The sequence below is a fragment of the Gopherus flavomarginatus genome, chromosome 1 (genome assembly GCF_025201925.1).
Source record: "Gopherus flavomarginatus isolate rGopFla2 chromosome 1, rGopFla2.mat.asm, whole genome shotgun sequence".
NCBI lineage: Eukaryota > Metazoa > Chordata > Testudines > Testudinidae > Gopherus > Gopherus flavomarginatus.
This window is the reverse complement of record NC_066617.1, coordinates 197,324,327-197,342,386: the sequence shown is the minus strand read 5'-3', so window position 1 is coordinate 197,342,386 and position 18,060 is coordinate 197,324,327. Positions and strand designations below refer to the sequence as shown.

General features: G+C 43.2%; 1 protein-coding gene across 5 annotated transcripts in view; it reads left to right on the top strand.

The window, feature by feature from the left end:
* The window catches only part of APP (amyloid beta precursor protein), a 353,581-nt gene that overhangs the window by 253,611 nt on the left and 81,910 nt on the right, over positions 1–18,060 (top strand). The gene's annotated exons all lie outside the window — the stretch shown is intronic.

Genomic DNA, 18,060 nt, shown 5'->3' with positions numbered 1-18,060 from the left:
TGCTAGATGGTTCTTGAGCATGGAGCTAACCTGTTCAGGGAAGTCCAGTCAGTTCTCCTGTCTAATAATCACAAGACTTGCATTCAGAAGTAGAAATGCTACCATTCCTGATTTTCTCTTCACTCTTCCCAAGCCTCAGTGATTCCGCATTCCAAAATTCTGGACTGCCTTTTGGATTTAAGAATGCAAGGTCTATCTATGAGATCAATCAGAGTATATTTGGTCACTGTCACCACCTTTAACTCACCCATCAAAGATTTCACAGTCTTTGCCACCCCCACAACGGGACTTCAGTTTGGTTCATAATGCCCAGAGGAAGTCTCCCTTTGATCTGATGGCTACCTGTTCTCTCCACCACTCACTCAAGACTTCATTCCTCATAACCATCACTTCAGCTAGTCAAATGGAAGGGCTTGGCGTTCTCATGGCTGATTGTCCATATATCATCTTCTGAAATGACAAGGTTGCACTTCATCTCCATCCTAGCTTCCTCTCAAAGGTCTCTTTGGAATATCACATTAATCAAGAGATTCACCAGTGTTCTACCCAAAAGCTCATGCATCCAGAGAGGAGACCAGCTAGACGTCAGAAGGGCCCTTGCCTTCTACCTTGACAACAGGACTAAGACCTTCTGGGTCTCTCCTAAGTTCTTTGTATCACTTGCAGAGAGAATGAAGGACCAGCCTACTTCTACACAAAAAGACTAAGGGGGTTCAGGTTGCATCGTACCCTGCTATGAATTGGCTGCAGTGTAGCCTTTTCACAGTGACAGCACATCCCACATCCTTGGCTCTATTGAAGGACTTTCCCAAAACAGACATTTGTAGGTCTGCTACTTGGTCTTCTATCCATACTTTTGCCAAGCATTGCGCCATCTTACCTGCTTCTAGAGATACTATCTTTGTTGATACAATCCTCCGAACTGTCCTAAACTTGCCTTCTCAGCACCCACCTCCTTGCTGAGTTATTGCTTCGGAGTCTTCTACAGTGGAGCAGCTGTAGAGATATAAGCTTGAAGAAATAGGCGCAGTTACTTACCTTACAATAACTTGAGTTCTTCAAGATGTGTTCTCCCCATCAGTAGTCTACCTCCTGCACGCCTTCCTCTCGGCTGTAGAGGCTCTGCTTTGCATTTGAGAAGGAACTGAGTGGTGTCAGGCCTGTGCCTCCCTATATGCCTTAATTCGGAGGCACAAGGCAGCCAAGAGCACATAAACTCATAGATTTTAAGGTCAGAAGGGACCATTGTAATCATCCAGTTTGACCTCTTGCACATTGCAGGCTACAGAACTTCACTCACCCATTCCTGAAATAGACCCATAACCTCTGGCTGAGTTACTAAAAATCCTCAAATCATGGTTTAAAGACTTCAAGTTACAGAGAATTCACCATTTATGCTAGTTTAAACTTGCAAATGACCCGTGCCCCATGCTGCAAAGGAAGGCGAAAAACCTCCAGGATCTCAGCTAATCTGACCTGGGGGAAAATTCCTTCCTGACCCCAAATATGGTGATCAGTTAGGCCCTGAGCATGTGGGCAAAGACCCACCAGCCAGACACCTGGGAAAGAATTCTCTGTAGTAACTCAGAGCCCTCCCTATCTAGTGTCCTGTCTTTACATGTTGGGGATTTGTGCTACAGGCAGTCACGGCTGGGCCACGTGCCATTGTAGGCAGTGCCATCATACCGTCCCCTCCATAAACATATCTAGCTCAGTCTTGAAGCCAGATAGGCTTTTTATCCCCGCTGCTCCCCTTGGAAGGTTGTTCCAGAACTTCACTCCTCTGATCGCTAGAAACCTTTGTCTAATTTCAAGCCTAAACTTGTTGATGGCCAGTTTATCGCCATTTGTTCTTGTGCGCACATTGGCACTTTACTTAAATAATTCCTCTCCCTCCCTAGTATTTATCCCTCTGATATATTTATAAAGAGCAATCGTATCTCCCCTCAGCCTTCATTTGGTTAGGCTAAACAAGCCAAGCTTTTTGAGTCTCCTCTGTCGGGTAGGTTTTCCATTGCTTGAATCATCCTAGAATCACTTCTCTGCCCCTGTTCCAGTTTGAATTCATCTTTCTTAAACATGAGAGACCAGAATTGCACACAGTATTCCAGATAAGGTCACCCCAGTGCCTTGTATAATAGTATTAACATTTCCTGATGTCTACTGGAAATTCCTTGCCTGATGCATCCTAGGACCGCATTAGCCTTTTTAATGGCTACATCACACTGATGGCTCATAGTCATCCTGTGATCAAAATATATCCAGGTCTTTCTCCTTCACTGTCACTTCCAACTGATAAATCCCCAGCTTATAGCAGAAATTCTTGTTGTTAGTCCCTAAATGCATGACCTTGCTCTAATAAATTTCATTCTGTTTCTATTACTCCAGTTTACAAGTTCATCCAGATCTTCTTGTATGATGTTCCGGTCCTCCTCCATATTGGCTATACCTCCCAGTGTTGTGTCATCTGCAAATGTTAATAGCAAACACTCACTTTTTGTGCTAAAGTCAGTAATAAAAATGTTAAATAAGATTGGTCTGAAGACTAATCACTGAGGAACTCCACTAGTAACCTCTCTCCAGCCTGAGAGTTCACCTTTCAGTAAAACCCATTATAGTTGCCCCTTCAACGAGTTCCATCAGTTCTCCTATTAATCCGCATCGTCTCCAATTTAACTAATAATTTCCCCTGTGGAACTGTATTGAATGTCTTGCTGACATCCAGGTAGATTAGAACTACTGCATTTCCTTTGTCTAAAAAAATCAGTTACCTTCTCAAAGAAGGAGATCAGGTTGGTCTGATGGGCATACATGCATCCTACAGTGTAGCACACCTAGGAACAAAACATCTTGAACTCAAGTAACCTCTCCTTTCTGACTCTCTGCAGAAGGTGAAAGGATGTTGCTGCCTAATACACTAATCAGGAGAGAAATTTTGCTACTTACAAATGGATTGCATATCTGTGATTTGATCATAATTTTCCATGGCTTATCTGCGGTGATGTGCAAAACTTTTTTTCTATGAAAAAACAGTTCTACTCATTAGAGAGCAAGAGAGAGAGATTGTTTGTAGCCTTTAAGTTGGGAGCTGCCCCAGTGCATACAAGATCATACAGTAGCAACTAAGGAAATCTCTGAAGGCTTGTTTATTCCTGTAGATATACACACACTTTGCCATGCACTTGTTAAAATCAAAAAGGGGGAGTTGTGTGTATGTGCACACGCATGTGTACCCCAAGGTCACATGAAATGCATCTAAAACAAAAGCAGGGAGGAAGATACAGGCTTTTGAACTAAATATTAAGCCACGTTATTTTTCCTTTAACCAGAAAGACTCATATAGTCTGAGACTCTACATACCATATTTCATCCTGTTGAACATTAGCAGCTGAGCTTATATCTCTTTCAGAAACAGGATTTGTAATGAGAGTGCCAATAGAAACTCTTCCAGTGGTATTTCCGTAAGCAGCACAGAGGAAAAAAATGTTTTTAAAAAAGAAGTGCAAAGGAAGTTTGCAGTACACACTAGGGACAGAACAGCAGACCCTGAAAGCTAACCTGGTACAAGTTGGATACACTGTACATAGTGTACAGGTATTTGTACTGTAATTTTTCCATTATAACTTTCGCTCTCTGCTCCTTTACCCTATTGGATTTTAGTTCTTTTTCCCGTTCTCCTGTATGCTGCCTATTCTCCTGCATAATGCAAAACCCATAACCTTCAAGCATCAGTGAAATTTTCAGACCTACGAAGAGTAAGTGAAACAGATTCACCCTACTTATTAATATAGCACTATAGTTATGTTTGGCACTCTACAAGTAAACAAGACAGGTCATTGATACCTGACTCTTCATTGTTTTAAATCTACGCACAGCAAATATGACAGCAAACCATTAGGGCAGAGGGGTGTATTCTTGGCTATTTGACCTATATCTCACCAGCAGCATAACAAATGAACGTTATCACTGCCAAATAAAGAAAAGGAAAATTCTGAAATAAGCCCATTGAAAACATTAAAGAACTGATCTCCTTTGCCTTTCAGAAAAATCACCATCTTAATTAAAATTACTTTGGTGGCCAAGCTGATAGTGCTGCAAATGTGTCCATTGTATTAATACATAAGAGAACCTAATTCAAAGCTGTCCTCAAGCCCTGTGTTTGACTAGTATGGGAGTGCCCCTTGTCTCCAGTAGATAAGCAGAGGTAGAGAGGAAATTATTCACTGAACTCCAATGGTGAAGTTAAGTAGTCTCATCTGAAACTCTTCGTGCCATTAGTAACAAGCTCTTGGTGAGGCTGCAATAATAGAATAGATCCTTTTATAATACATCCTGGTGTAGCCTATCACACAAAGAGAATCTATCAATAATAGCATTCTTTAAGTGTGCCAGCTGCAAGCAGTATCTTAAAATGACTGCATAGCTAAGGAGAGTTGCTTTGCAAATAAAAGGCAGTGTATAAAGCAGGGGCAGGCAAACTTTTTGGCCTGAGGGCCACATCGGGTTTTGGAAATTGTATGGAGGGCCCGTTAGGGGAGGGGGTCGTGGCCTGCCCCCCCTCCACACACCCTGGGAACCATGCCCTGTCCCCTGACCACCTCCAGAACCCCCAACCCTGACCGCCTCATCCAACCCCTCCTCTCATTCCTGACTGCCTCCCCCCCCGGGACCCCTACCCCCATTCAACCTCCCCTTCCCTGCCCTCTGACCACCCTCACCCCATCCACACATTCCGCCCCCTGACCACCACCCTGAACTCCCTTGCCCTCTATCGAGCTCCCTGCCCCCTTACCATGCTGCCTGGAGCACCAGTGGCTGGCAGCGCTACAGACGTGCCGCCCAGCTGGAACTGGGCCACACCGGCACCACCACTCAGCACAGAGCACCGGGGCAGGCCGGGCTTTGCAGCTGCGCTGCCCCAGGAGCTCACAGCCCTGCTGCCCAGAGCATTGCCTCGGCAGAGCAAGCGAGCTGAGACTGTGGGGGAGGGAGAACAGCGGGGAAGGGGACGGGGGCTAGCCTCCCAGGCTAGGAGCTCAGGGGGCAGGCAGGAGGGTCGTGCGGGCCAAATGTGGCCTGCGGGCCCTAATCTGCCCACCTCTGGTATAAAGAGATGAGATTTTTCTTAATTATTCCTTACAATTTGGCTCACACAAGTAGAACCCAAAAACTTGGTCTGAGTTTTAATTGTGTTTGACTTAACCTTTAAGAATGACGTTTGCATAAACTACGTTTATATTTTCTGCACAGCTGAAAGGTTCATATAGGAGAACTAATCAAATGTGTAATCACCCAGAAAGCAGTATGGAGTGAGTATGCAATTAAAAAACAATGATAGTACTTGGAATTACGTCGATTAACAGGAAAAGCAGATAAATTGTAACTCCAGAAAACTTTAAAATAAAATTCTGTTAAAATACATGTTAGCAAGCATTTTTGCTAACTTTATAAATGAAGTAAAATGTCATACTGCTGGGAAACTATTTAAAGGGAGACTGAAATATTAAAAAACTTCTTAAAAATTAGTTTTTACTTATGCTTCAAGTATCCCATTGTCTTGTACACTCTTCTCATCATCTGACTTTTTTCCTCACGAAGATTGAGAACCGAGAGGCTAAGATTTGCAATGTTAAAAAAACTGATAGGATAAATAAATTGTATTTGCCTTCCCTCATCCCATCTCCAGCTACATGCAGAGTTTTGCATCTGTGTCTCAACTGCTCCTGCTCATAATTTATCCCCAGCAGGTTAGGTAGAATGACAGTGACAGTCTTTGATTGGTTTGGATGCCTTTATTACCCCACGTTTGCTTAAAGTGGAAGTGCTAGCAATAGGTCAGTGTATTCTCGCACAAAATCCATCTATGGTTTCCCTTTGCTTACTGTGAAACTCTCAAAAATAAACTATTTTCCTGCCATGTGAAACTCTTCAAATTTGTAATGACTCAAATTGTTTCCCTCTCTGACTGAGTTGGTTCATGGATTGGAACTCCCAAAGGAGCACTGTAAAGCCTGATCAGGCTTGTATTGTGATTGTTTAATATCTTGACACAGCTCTGTGCCTCAGATCTTCCTCTATGAAAATGCATGATCACATGGTTATGATGATGACCAAGACTTGGGAAATCTTGGTCCATTCTTGTGTCTGCCACTGGTGTTTTGTTTGATCTCAGACAAGTCACTTAGAGCCATATTTTTTAAAGTATTGAGGCACCTAATTTCCTTTTAAAATATGGGTTTTAATCTCTTGAATTCCACGTCTGTAACTGGAAGATAAAACTACCTCCTTTCTCCTATCATTTGTCTCTATCACCTAAATTATAAACTCTTCAGGATATGAACTGTCCCTTACTATAGTCTGTAAAGCACTTAGTCCAGTGAGGCCTTCTGGGGGTATTTAGGCACTACTGTAATACAAATCATTAACACGGTGGCCTATTTTAGTTTTTACCAACAGAAGTACCAAAAAGCCACCATCAAGAAAACCATGCTTCTGTGCTGACAAGATAGTTATTAGTCCATCCAAATATGACATTTAAACATTTTTCTATTTTGTCAATACAACTTCATCAGTTTCAGTCTGCCCTAGTTCTTATTTCTTGTCCTGATGGGATTCTCCCTTTCCAGCTCTCTCTCTTCTCTGTGTCCACTGGTTACAGATGCACATGTGTACCCTTCTTCCTTCCCTCCCACCCCCTTCCCTTCCTGTTCCCTGGTATTTTAAACATCTATTTAGGTTTGGTTGGTAAATAGCCTGACGGCACCAGCTGTTGTACTTTAGTCAAAGGAGAGCAGTATGTTTGTTTGTTTTTCCCCCAAGCATATTGAGGCTTTAGAAATTATTATTCTTGAAATTCAGCAATATTTTAGGAATCATAGTTTGTGTTGGGATTTGGAACAGTTTAAAAATAATGTTTCATCTCCAAGCATAGTCCTGTTTACCATGCAAGTTGGATTTTTGGGAAGGTGCAATAAACACTCTACTGTCTTCAGTTTAATATTAATGCTTTCTTAGGGCTTTGAGTTATTTCCATAGTAATAGTGTAATTTAACAAACAAAATATAAAGTGGTTCCAAACCAAAGTGCTGAATTCTATTATTCATCCTACAGTGTAACTTTGAACATTTGGGTTGTGTATGTGAGAGGTGAGACTTAAACTTCTAGAATACCAGCAGATGATGGTTCTGCCTCTAGGCTGTTCAGAAGCTAATTCCCTGATATTGCTGTGGGGGGCCAAGCTTTGTGTGTCATGGGAAGATGTTGGTATGGTCTTTTATGGGTTTTTTATATATATATTATATAGCATAGGACAGCTTTCCTTCCTGACATGGTGGCTCAGAGGGCATTAACTCTCCAGTGTCCCACGTGACACCGATAAAACATACAATTCAGATGGGCTGCTGCTGCTACTCCCTGGACCACACATTAATGGTCCATGTCTCCCTCACCAGCCAGGCTCAGAGCAGTAGTCTTGGTAGGCCCATCCCTGCTGCCCACCACCAGTGTGAAAACCCAGCTTCTGCTGGCCATTCGGCACCACACTGGAGCAGCAGTCAGTGCCAGCTATAGGGTAGGTAGGTCGGCACATATGATTCGCAGCTTGACTCTTTTTTTGTTTTTCCCATACTTGGTGGGCAGGCTCTGGTGCTGCTGTCAGGGTCTGATGCACTCTTGGGACCTCTCCACACACTCACAGTGGTAGTTGTGGCTTTCTAATGCAGTGGTTCTCAAACTTTTGTACTGGTGACACCTTTCACATAGCAAGCCTCTGAGTGCAACCACCCCCTTATAAGTTGTTAACACATTTTTTTATATTTAGTACCATTATAAATGCTGGAGGCAAAGCGGGTTTGGGGTGGAGGTTGACAGCTCACGACCCCCCATGCAATAACCCTGCGACCCCTGAGCGGTCCCAACCCCCAGTTTGAGAACCTCTGTTCTAATGCCAATCTATAAAAAAGAGAAGTAAGGACAACGTGGAGAATTACAGACCAGTCAGTACCCAGAAAGACAGTGGAGCAAATAATTAAAGCAATCAGTTTGCAAACACCTAGAAGATAATAAGGTGACAAGTAACAGCATGGATTTGTTAAGAACAAATCATGTCAAACCAACCTAATGGTGCCTAACGGTAATAAGCCTTGTGGATATAGGGGAAGCAGTACATATGGTATATCTTGACTTTCTTAAGGCTTTAATACTGTCTCGCATGACCTTCTCATAAACAAACTAGGGAAATAAAACTTAGATGGAGCTACTATAGGGTAGGTGCATAACTGGTCGGAAAGTAGTTATCAGTGCTTCACAGTCAAGCTGGAAAAGTACATTAAGAGGGGTCTTCCAAGTCCAGTTCTATTCAATATCTTTATAAATTATTTTAAATAATAGCATAGAGAGTGCACTTACAAAGTTTGCAGACAATACCAAGCTGGAAGGGATTTGCAAGTGCTTTGGAGGATAGGATTAAAATTCAAAATGGTCTGGAGAAACTGGAGTGCTCCACGTAGGAAGGAACAAACAGTTGCACATATACAAAATGGGAAATGAGTGCCTAGGAAATAGTAGTGCAGAAAGGAGTCTGGGGGCTATAGTGGATCACAAGCTAAATATGAGTGAACAGTTGCCCAAAAAAAAAAAAAGCCAACAGCATTCTGGGATGTATTAGCAGGAGTGTTGTAAGCAAGACACAAGAAGTAATTCTTGCACTCTACTCCATGCTGATTAGGCCTCAACTGGAGTACTGTGTCCAGTTCTGGGCACCACATTTCAGGAAAGATGTGAACGAATTGGAGGAAGTCTAGAGAAAAGCAACAGTAACGATTAACAGTCTAGAAAACATGACCTCTGGGGAAGGATGTCAAAAACTGGGTTTTAGTCTGGAAAAGAGAAGACTGAGAGGGGACAAAACAGTTTTCAAGTACATAAAAGGGTGTTGAAGAAGGAGAAAAATTGTTCTCCTTGACATCTGAGGACAGGACAAGAAGCAGTGAGCTTCAATTGTAGCAAGGGAGGTTTAGGTTGGACACTAGGAAAAAACTTTCTAACCGTCAGGGTGGTTAAGCTCTGGAATAAATTGTCTAGGGAGGTTTTGGAATCTCCATTACTGGAGATTTTTAAGAGCAGATTAGACAAATATCTGTCAGGAATGGTCTAGATAATACTTAATTCTGCCATGAGTGCTGGGGACTGGACTAGATGAGCTCTCGAGGTCCATTCTAGTCTAAGATTCTATGATTCTTCCCACTCTAGCCCATAGGATGCACTGCCTCCTCCCACCCAGAGTCTGTGTGATCCTGCTGCATGTGAGGAATCATTTTCCACTCAAGCCTGGTTAATGTGTTTTCAGTAGTAGCAGTGCCTCCTTAGCTACTGAGCCACAGTTCTTTGGAGATTGTTGAGGTTATCCCCATAGTAGTACCAAGGGAAGCCACAACCTCAAAATCTAGGAAGAAAGCTCTCAACAGATATTCACCTTGGTGTTGTGATTTTGGCATTCTGAATAAGACCTTTTCCTGAGATAGGTATCTGTACTAGCATGATTGATTTTATTCAAATTAGCATATATATATATATATATATATATATATATATATATATATATATATATATATATATATATATATATATATATACACACACACACACACACCCCCTCTGTATAGGTAGGCCTACCATGCATTAGAAAATATAGCCAGAATAAATTCCTTTGGGCAAAGTATAATGGGATTTGGGTGATTAGCATTTGTCTTAATAATAAATAACATTTTTATTACTCCCTCTTCCCTTTTCTCCTCGTATCCCTCTTACCCTCCCATCCCCCCAAAAAAAGTATAGCATTCATTGTGTCCTGAACCCTGAGGACTGTTTGACTTTGAAATGCCTTGTGTCTTAAATCTCAGCCTAGAAGTTGTCATTTTCCCTGCATGAAACAGACAAGTCTTTGAAATGCCATAAATCTGTATGGCCTTGATAGCTTTGTTCTTTCAATGAAGGAGAATAGCTTTATAAGCACATAGGAGACAACTTCATGGTCCTGAGGCAGCCTTTTTCTTCAAATGTATGTTTCAGAATGATTTTTCTTGTTGCAGTTGTTTGTTCTCAGATGCTAACAGGTTTTTGTTGGATTGTCATAATTTCTCTAAACCCGTGACCTAAAAAAAATAGAAAGTTTCTTTGGGTTGTAGAGTTGATGCATATGGATGGCTACTGGCAAAAAAAGATGATTTTTTTCTCATCAGCTAGTGTAAATAGTGGCTTTTGGCACTTCAGATTTGACTGATTGCAAAAATCCAACCCTTAAAATACTGCCCGTGCAAATACTACGCTGAATTTGTTTCTAAAGATAATCATGCTATTCTGCTTTTTCCACAAGCCATTCATTCTTATCGCACCAGAGTTAAACTCCGAATCCCAGAATTTTCATCTCCTCCGCCAGGCTGTGTGAGCTGACACTTTATAATCTCACCTCCTGTACCCTGAACGGGTTAGAGAAATGATAACAGGCTGTGAAACCTGGTCTAGCCAAATATGTCGTTATTACATTGCCTACAATGCTTGTTTTCATCATATGGATTAGCAAAATGACTTTGACTTGAAATTTCAAGGTTAGTTTTGAGGACAAAGATCAATTGTTTGGCAAAGAAATTTTGTTTTCAAAAACTTCTAACTGCAAATTCAGAGTGAAAAGGAGTGTTAAAGAGAGGTTAAAGGTCTGATTCAAAGCCACAAAAGGGAAAAAAAAATCATAGAGTTGCTAATCTAGGCTGATGCTCAAGACTTAACACGTACCATGGTGTTTTAGAAAGGTACAGTGACTTGAATTAATGCTGTAGTTTCCATGTTCTCTCATAATTCAGTATTCTAAACAGAAACTGCCTGTATGGTCTAGGCAAGTTTTTAAGGCCACCAAAATCATGACCTAAAGAGACAAGAGCTTAATGTGCACTTAATGCATTGTAGAGGGGGAGGGATAGCTCAGTGGTTTGAGTATTGGCCTGCTAAACCCATGGTTGTGAGATCAATCCTTGAGGGGGCCACTTAGGGATCTGGGGCAAAAATCAGTACTTGGTCCTGCTAGTGAAGGCAGGGGCTGGACTCAATGACCTTTCAAGGTCCCTTCCAGTACTAGGAGAATGGTATATCTCCATTTATTATTATTATTATTACCACCCTGTACACCAGGGATCTCAAATTCAAATCACCACGAGGGCCACATGAGAACTAGTACTTTGGCCCGAGGGCCGCAACACAGACACCTTTTCATATAAAGGTACAAAACTCCACCCCCTTCCCCCACTCCGCTCCTTCCATGACGCTCTGCCCCTTCCCCACCCCCATTCCAGTCCCTTCCCCAAAGTCCCCACCCCAACTTCACCCCCTCCTTGCCCCAATCCAACCCCTTCCCCAAATGCCCCACCTCTTCTCTGCCTCCTCCTCTGAGCACGCTGCTCCCCGCGCTTCCCCCCTCCCTCCTGGAAAGTGCTAAACACTGCCAAACAGCTGTTTGGCGGTGGGAAGCGCCTGGAGGCAGGCAGAGAAGCAGGGACGGCAGGTGAGGGGAGCTTGGGGCCGCAGGAAATAACTCCGGGGTGGGGATGAGGGAGGGGTACGGGGAGCTTGGCGGGCTGCAGCAAATAACTGCGTGGGCCGTGTGTTTGAGACCTCTGCTGTACGCTAAGAGGTGCATTTCTAAATGCAACACAATGTTGGATCCACAAACCACTGGTTTGATGGTCTCTACACCTCTCCTTGTTCCACCATTATGATTAGGCTTGGAAGGTTTAGCTTTTTAAACAGTAAATTTCAGTTAACATCAATTTCACCACAATACTAACCCACGAAAACATATTTTTATTGATGATAATCTAAATTTACAGATAGGCAAAGTAAGAAAAATGCTTCCTGAGAATTTATTACAGTTCGTTATGAGCATATTTACTTTGTATATTTTCACATGCAATGCTGACTGTTTGTATTTTAACAGTTATAGAACACAAAGACTTCTTTAAATTTTACACTTGAGTATCAGTGTTCTTGCAGCAAAAAGAAAATACACTAGGTCACAGATGGCTCAACAATCTCACCCACAACACTAGCTGCACTGCTTAGGAAGAAGCCCAGATTCCCTAAGGGCTTGTCTACACTGGTAAGTTTTGTCACCAAAACTGCCTTTTGATGACAAAATAGCAAGAGCGTGCACACTACAATGGAACTTTTGTCGCCAAAAATGCCCAGTTTTGGTGACGACAAACTTCCAACCCTATGAAAGACTTTTGTCTTTTCCCCTCCCTTTATCATCTGCAAAGAGCCAGTGTAGACACTGCTGATTGTCTTGAGGACAGAACTGTCTTCCGCCAGTGTCCCACAATGCCTGCCCTGATGCTATGCTCAGTGTTTTAATCTCTGCCTCCCTGCAGGTATGCATCCCTCCCCTTTCAAAGCTTCGAGAAGTATCTGTGTGCTGCTTTGTTTGGGGAACAAAGAGCAAATCATTGGAATGCTCCTGTTCTGCCTGGCACTAGGAACATAGCAGCAGGCAGACTGCTGTTGCAGGGGGAGGGGGACAGACTGCTGTGCTGCTTTGCCATTCCTCAGCACGGAGAGCTCACAGAGCTACTTAGGATGCTGCTCTCGGCAGCTGAGGGGGCTGTGGGAGAACTTGGAGAGAATCCCAAAATGCACAGTGATCAGCTCTTCCTTCCCACAACACTGGGGTGCATACCCAGGGTGCATTGCTCACCCTGCTGATGGTGTCCCCAATGTGGACATGATCCGTGGACAGGAAGCAAGCGTGAACACCCTTTGGCGATTTTTGTGTTTTCGAATTTTGGGTGTCAACATAAGTTTTGACAACAAAACTTGGTAGTGTAGACAAGCCATAAGAAATGATGATCCTCCTACTCAGCAACCTCCCAGGCAGCGACATCTTCAAAATGCCTGTTTTGACCCCGTGGTTGAGGGTCACGAATTATCTCCCTCTCCTGATCCAACATAACACCTATTCTCCTCCCACATTAGGGCGATCATCTCTCCCATTTCCTACCTTCCTGGGCACCTACCAGCTCAGATGGATGGATCCTGGAGGTGATTTCTCCAGTTCAGCTCCTTATCACCCTCCTCCCCCGTTCCTCTTCAGGGACACCGCTAACAGAGACTCCTTATAGCAGGAGGTACAATCTCTCCTAGTTCTGGGGCCGATTGAACTTGTCCCACCAGATTTCATCAGGAAAGGTTTCTATTCTTGGTGCTTCCTCATCCTGAAGAAAAGAGGGAGATGGAGATCCATCCTGGACCTCAGGACTTTAAATACCTTTGTCCACTCCCAGTCGTGACTCTAATAACAGCAATTCCCTCTCTGGATCCAGGAGATTGGTTTGTTTCCCTCAACCTTTTAGGATATTTATTTTCATGTCACCATTCATCCCTCACACAAACTACTCCTACATTTTGTGGTAGATGGACCACTACCAGTATTGCATCCTACTCTTCGGCCTCTCTGCCACCCCAAAGGTCTTTATCAAAGTTCTGTCAGCAGCAGCAGGCTATCTTCATTAGAAAGGCGTCATAGTCTTTCCGTATCTGGATGATCAGCTCCTAAAGGGCCCCTCACTTCTCAAAGCACAGACAACAACCAGAAAGGTCCTGTCCCTGCATCACACTCTGGGTCTCCAACTTGGAGAAGTCTACGCTAACACCACACAACATATGGACTTCATCAGAGCCACTCTGGACTCCTCTTCTGCCAGAGCATACTGAATCAGGGACCGATTACCGCAATGGCCAACCTTGTCTCAACAATACAAGAGAGTCCATAAAACACTGCAAGGGTGTGCCGGCAACTTCTGGGCCATGTAGCAGCCTGCACATTTGTGACTCCCTTAGCAGGACTTCACTCTGTGTCCTTAAGCATGGTTGAGAACCGTCTGCACAGCCAACAGACACAATCTATCCAAGCAGATTCCAGACCTCAGAAGGTCCCCAATTCTATGAACTGATGGAAGTATCCTCAAATGGTGTGCATGGGAGTTCCATTGGTACTGCCCCTCCCATGAGGATTATCACCACAGATGCCTCCCTCATAGTTTGGGGTGCACACTTCCATCACAGCATTTCACCTTCCGTAGAGGGTTCTTAGTCTTTGCCCACCCCACTATTGCAAAAGCCTATTCAACCTCTTCCTGCCTGTCAAGGAAACAATTCCACCATGGGACATCGCCTTAGTTTTCAGTGCTCTAAGGAAACCCACATTTGAATCTCTGAGGAGTTGTTTCCTCTTTCATTTGTCCCTAAAGATCTCATTCCTCGTCACGATTACTTCCACCAGGAGCATGGGGGAATGTCAGTCCTTAAAGATGGACTCACCATATATGGTGTTCTACCAAGATAAGATGACTGTGTCCACTCTCACTTCCTTCCTAAACTCTTCTGAATTCCGTTAATGAAGAAATTCACCTCCTAGTGTTTTATCCCAAGCGTCACTCTTCAAGAGAAGAAGGGAGCCTCTATAAACTGGACATTAAAAAAGCTTTTGCCTTGACAGGATTAAGCCCTTTCAGGCATCCGCTAAATACTTCCTCTCTTTTGAAAAACAAATGAAAGGACATCCGATCTCTAGCCAAAGACTATCCAAATAGATTGCAGATGCTGTAATGCTAAAAAGCTTTGGTGGTGGTTCTCCTCTGAGAGTTATTGCTCATTCCACCAGGGCACAGTCTACCTCTGTAGCACTTCTCAAAAATGTACCCATTTCAGACATCTGTAGGGCACCTATCTGGTGTTCACCTAATACATTTTACTAGCATTATGTTCTCGTGCCCGATTCCAGGACTGACACAGCTTTCCTATGGTCTGTACTATATCTGCTTCCTTGGCACCCCTCTCCATGATGGAGGTACTTCTTGGGAGTCTCCTGACGGGAGCACCTATAGGGATACTAGTCAAAGGAGAGGTTACTTATCTTGCACAATAACTTGAGTTCTTTGAGATGTCCCTATGGGCGTTCCACTACCTGCCCTCCTTCCCGTCTGCCTTGGAGCTCTTTCTTGGGACTTCCATGATTGAAAAGGAACAGATGTGGTAGGTCGATCTTTCCCTATATACTTTTGTATTGGGGCATGAGGGTGACTAGGGCACAGATGCAGACCTGCAGACGCTACTGACAAAAATCTTCAATCGAACACACATCTCAAATTACTATACAAGATAAGTGACTTCTCCACCTTTCTTGTTCCACATTTCTGGGATTAGCCAAAATAGGACAGTTAAAAGAGCCTATAAATTGATGGAGTATGTTTAAACTATCACCTCATGTATGTTCTTAGGGCTTCTGATTTCAACTGATAGATGCTTGTAGAAGTTTATTGAGGTCTAGGCCATGACTTACAAGTTAGTTAATTTCAGGTCGATTTGTTTTAAAATATTTTTCAGTCACAGTATGACCTCTGAGCTTCTAACCATTATCTAAATACCAGCCACACTACTCCTAATCAGTTCAAAAACAATATGCCTCTGGAGTTCAGAAGCAGGCAGTGCAAAACTTGCTTACTTTAGGATTCGCAGCATCACACTGGCTACTAAAATGCATTTCACTACTCTTTGGCCAGTCATTGTTGAAGACCAGAAACACCCCTATATAAAACAAAATAGCCTAATTTGAAAGGCGTCATCTCATTTTCAGGAGGAACAGTGTGCATTGCTTTTTTTGAGTTAATGTATTTCCATTGTAGAGATGCATTCTAACAAAATTGCAGTTCAGCCTTAAAGTGTATTAGAAATGCATATACAGTGAATCTTTTTCCTTCCTTTCTAAATAGCATGTGTAACTGTGAACCCTATATTTTTTCTCCTGTGACACTCTGTACCTCAAGGCAGCACCCTGGAACCTCCATATTCACCATGGTGATATGATTTATATGTTTTGTACAAAGTATACCTTGTGAGGCATCATTTTAAAAGTCTTGATCTGTTGAACGTTAATATCCTGTTGGATTGTGTGACTATCATTGTATGTGAATTATGAAGTATTACTATGTGAGTTACTGAAATATGTTGTGAGATTAGGAACACCCACAACCAGCCTTTCAGTTACAATCATTGAGTAGCCATCCATAGCTATACAGTGTTAATGGCTCATCAACACCCATCAAGAAAAGAATCCACTATCCCAGAGACTATTTAGAGAAGGCACATATGCAATAGAGCAGGGGTCCCCAATGTGCCCGTGGATGCCAAGGCGCCCGCTGGGGCATCTAAGTGTGCCTATGTACTGGCCAGCAGACGAGCATCTGCCAAAATGCTGGACGCCTCTGGATGCTGCTGCTTGTCAGCGGTATTTCGGCAGCGACGCCTATTGACGTTGCCTCTTGGCAGCATTTCGGCAGATGCTCGTCTGCCGCCATGGTCCTCTGTGGCTCGTCATCTGGCACCTGCCAGATGAAAAAGGTTGGGGACCACTGTTAGAGACTACTTGACCAGTGGGGACGGCCTGAACCCCTCATCACAGCAAGGATCTTTCCTGCAAGCTGAAAGAAATTATAAAAGAGGGGAAGTGACATCATCACTCGGCCCCTCTCTCTCTCTTTCTTCCCCCCTCCCTGCCCCCATCTCAACACCTTGAAGGAGGTCTGGAGAAAAAAGACTTTCAACTAGGGAAGATTGGTCCCAGACTGGAAGGTTAGTCCCAGTCTGTTTATTGAGGAACTGTAGCCTGCTTGTACCATCTGTCAGGGTGAGACATTGTTTGTTTCAACTCTGGCTTAGACTAAAAGTTTAGCATTTAAAATGCGTGTTTCTATTTTTATTTCTTAAGGTAATTGTGTCTGACCTTTATGCCTACCACTTTATAATCACTTAACATTTAGCTTTCTGTAGTTAATAAATCTGTTCTATATTTTACCTAAAAACAGTGTGATGTGGCTGAACTGCTTGGGAAATCTTAGCTCAGGTTAACAAGGGCTGTTGCACATGCACTGCCCTTTTGTCAGAGTGGTGAACTAGGTAATGAGCTTACATTGGCCAGACTGCTGACCAGTGCAAGACGGCACAGTTCTGGGGTGCAAGGCTGGAGAGCTGAGGGGAATTGGCTGGAGCCTCTCTATTGATGGTTCATGAGTGACTGGGAGATCATTCACACAACTCAGTTGGGTGTGACCCAGCCTGTGGATGTCTGTGTACATGCAATGCCTGTCAGAGGCTTGTAGCTTGATATCAGCATCACAATGTGAGAGGCAGCCCAGATTAGTGGGTTTGGAGGGCTCAGTGATCCCACAGTCCAGGTTGCACCCCAGGGACCCTGTCACGCCTGCCATTTGGAAACAGTATTTAAATGAGTTTCTGTTCTAGATGTCATGAAGGCTGCATTTTCCATTGAGGGATGGGGAAGGGAAACCTGTGTATTTTGCAGGAAAGTTGGGGTGTTTTTCTTTATTTATTTACTTGCAATAGTGCAAACAGAAGTCACTGTTGTTTGGACATGCAGTGTTCAGTGGAAGATGTTCTACTAATGCACAGAAAGGGCTGTCTTAAAAGATTGCTGCCTAGGAATGAATTGAGAACATTCATGAGCAAGGTCACGTTTTTTATAACAATTTACACTGATTTCAAATGGCACATATAGAACACACAGTCAGAGAAGGAAACAGCAGTTGCCCCCCTTTGCAAAAGAGTATTGCTTTTTGTCCCTGTGGCAGGTGACCTTTCAGATTGTTCAAAATATGCCTACTGCAAGTTTTCCTTTATCGTTCTTCTGCCAATACTGTGCTTGGGACATAAGAAAGTTCAGTTCTTTGTTTTCAGCATGCATACAGAACAGACTAGCAGAAATTGCACATAGTCTTGCCCTGTTCTGATCAAAAGCCAGCTGAGGTACTCCATCAAAAACTAGAAGAGTTTGTGATGTGAATGAATGCCTTTTAGAATCAGTTGAAATTGGTTCATTTTAACAGAGGACATAAAATTGATTTAAAACTCTTATTTTTCTCTGAGATGAAAAGGTCAGTATGTTAACCCATCTAGTAACTCTACTTCCTCTGCTGATGCTGGAGGGTCTGTTAAACATGTACA